We start from the raw sequence: 3,300 nt of genomic DNA on the forward strand, positions 1-3,300 counted from the left end.
AAAGTGGTGTGAGGGAGGCAGCACGAGCATGTGGTGCACGTATGCCTAGGGGAGAGGAGGTGGAGCCACTCCCCAGCACGTCTTTCGCCCCACAATATTCCCAAACTTCCTCCCCACAGCCCCAGGATGTGGGGAAAGGAAGGAAAGGGAAGGGAAAGGGTAAAGGAAAAGGGAAAGGGAAGAGAAGTGCGAGTCATGAGAGGCACCGCTCTCCACCTCCCCAACCTCCCCCACCACCCTCACCTCCCCACCCTGACGAAGGGGACGATGGGGACGTGTCTGGAGACGGTGGTGTCTCGTGGAACTGGGAAGATGGGAGTAATTTTACTCCCATCATTCACCCTTTCACTGAGGAGTGGCGGTCTGGTTGCACGGCTCCAGGTGTGCATGCGGGTTCGTCTAGGGTGGATTTTTTCCACTTGTTCTTTGGGGAGGCGTTTGTGGGGCGCATAGTGGAACAGACCAATATATTTTCACGAACATAGTGCCGTGAAAGTGAACGTTTGGGAACCACGAGCAGGCATTCCCAACAATATGACTATCCCGTTACAATTTCAGAGATGTTCTTATTTTTTGCCCTAGTTCTCTTGATGGGTGTGGTAAGGAAAAACCAAATTCCTGCCTACTGGACAACTGACCCAATGATCCTCACACCTTTCTTTGAAAAGGTGATGAGTCGTAACAGATTTCAGTATATTCTCGGCCGCCTCCACTTTTTTGATGCAGAAGATCCAGCCAATGCAAATAACACAGATAAAATGAGGAGAATTAGGCTGGTATTTGATCATTTACGGGAAATGTTCCACTCCTCATTTTATCCTTACAGAGACCTCGTCATAGACGAGAGTCTTGTGTTGTGGAGAGGCAATATTTCCTTTAGACGGTACATATCCAGCAAGAGACACCGTTTCGGATTCAAGATCTTTGTTATGTGTGACTGTAAGACTGGTTATGTGCAAGACATAGTCTTGTACACGGGCGCACAGACAGATATAACAGAATATCGTAGTATAGGACTCTCTGGGGCGGTGGTGAAGACAATGATAAAGGAGTACCTTCATCGTGGTCATGTGTTGTACCTTGACAACTGGTACACTAGCCCTCTTCTTGCTAGGTTCCTCCACCAACATGACACCGGAGTCTGTGGTACAGTCAAGAGAAACCGTCGCCATATGGTCAAGATAGGGACGACACTTGACAAGAACGAGGTGGTTTTCTTCCAGGCTAATAACATCCTTGCCACCCTGTGGAACCACAACAGGGAAGTTTGCCTCCTATCAACTGTTCACAGACCCCTGATGCACCGCACAGACTCCGTGGATCACCGTAGCAAGAGGAGGCGCAACGTCTGGAAACCCGAGTCTGTACTGGACTATAATCTGAACATGAGGCAAGTGGATCAGTCAGACTCGATGATTTCCAGTGTTGACTGTGCCAGGACCACGATGAAGTGGTACAAGAAACTCTTTTTCCACTTGCTCGACATCACGGTCCTGAACGCACACTACCTGCACGCCATGACCACCGGAGTATCCGAGACCTTTGAGGGGTTTGTGAGGGAGCTGGCACGTGAAATAATCGCCAAGCATGCCCAGGACAGACCCACACACCGCACCCGCACCCCCATGGCTGCCCAGACTCCCCTACGCCTCGCAGGACGCCACTATCCTAGCACAATCCCTTCCGACCCAAACCGTCGTAAACCCCAGCGCCGCTGCCATGTATGCAAGCACTCGACAGTCAGACCATCCACTCAGAGAAAAGACACAAGGTACGAGTGTGTCGAGTGCAATGTTGCGTTGTGCCTTTAGCCTTGTTTCAAAGAGTACCATAATTTCCTACACTACTGAAACTGTGTGGGATTGCGATATGACACTCATTATAATGGTAAGGCCAGTCAGTAGGTGCTAAGTCATATATAAAGTTGAAACGGGTGTAATGTTTTCAGGAAAGTAATGTATAAGTTGAGAAATAGTGTAGGTTGAAAGAAGTGATATCAAAACTACACCCACTGTGTAAATCTGCGAAAATATGACGCTCAGTATAACACTCTGGTCAGTAAATATGTGATAGCAAGAATATAAAGTGGAAACGGGTGTAATGTTAGCATGAATAAAACGTATAAGTTGAAAAATAGTGTAAGTTGTAATAATTGATGTCACGAGTACACCCACTGTGTAAATCTGCGAAAATATTACGCTCAGTAGAACATTCTGGTCAGTAAGTATGTGATAGGAATTATATAAAGTGGAAAAGGTTGTAATGTTAGTAGTAAGGTAATTTATAAGTTGAATACTAGTGTAAGATGAAACAAATGATATCGCGATAACACTCACTGTGTAAGTACGCGATAATATGACGCTCAGTTGAATCGTAAGGTCTGAAATTATGTGATATCACATACCACGTTGAGTACACCGCTTCCCGTTCGATCAGCGAAGTTAAGCAACGTTGGGTCTGGTTAGTACTTGGATGGGTGACCGCCTGGGAACACCAGATGCTGTTGGCATCCCTACGTCTAGTGGGGTTGGTGGAGGATTAGTGCCCCTCCCTGTAAAACAATTAACTCTAAGCCCTTGGCCACCCTGTCTGGGATACATGGCGTCTGGCAATGAATGAATGAATTATATCAAGTGTAAACATGTGCAATGTTAGTGGAGAATTATTATATAAGTACAAAAATAGGTTGTAAGTTGAAATAGTAGTCATAGCGACTTCACCGTGTGTGTTATTATGCGCTATTATTACGCTAAATATTTACGTAAGGCCTGAAACTATCTCAAAACAGTTCTCTAAAGTTGAAGAGTGTATAACGTTATTAGGAAAGTATTATGTAAGTAGAAAAAACACAATACGAGTTGAAACAACAGTCACAGCAAGTTCACTCACTACGTAAATAAGCGCTAACATTACGCTAAATGTTATCGAAAGGCCTGTGAATACGTAAAAACAGTTCAATAAAATGTAAAATGGTATAATGTTATTGTAGAAGTATTATGTAAGTAGAAAAAATTATATGTATCATGATTCTGGAATGTTAGCGATTCATCATGACCAGTCTGCCCGATTTTGCTCGTTTCGCACGATGGTACAATGCTTATTTCAGCTCTATTTTTGTATAAAATCCAATTTACTCTTTTATCACATGTTTTTATGTTTGTAATAAATACATATCTACTTACTTTCATTGGTTTCCCAGACTTATAATACCATAGAAAACGTTAGAGGCTCAGACCACCTACAGAGAACACGGTGCCAGGTGTGACCAAGGCATACCTGTTTAGGGCACTTATGGACCCC

At 44.5% G+C, this 3,300-nt stretch overlaps 1 pseudogene; it reads left to right on the plus strand.

The window, feature by feature from the left end:
* The first annotated feature begins 2,390 nt into the window (after positions 1 to 2,390).
* LOC145413017 (5S ribosomal RNA) lies at positions 2,391 to 2,511 on the plus strand (annotated as a pseudogene).
* Positions 2,512 to 3,300: the final 789 nt, after the last annotated feature.

Source organism: Coenobita brevimanus, chromosome 94, assembly GCF_032717465.1.
Source record: "Coenobita brevimanus isolate Jiangsu-jjx chromosome 94, ASM3271746v2, whole genome shotgun sequence".
Classification (NCBI taxonomy): Eukaryota; Metazoa; Arthropoda; class Malacostraca; order Decapoda; family Coenobitidae; genus Coenobita; species Coenobita brevimanus.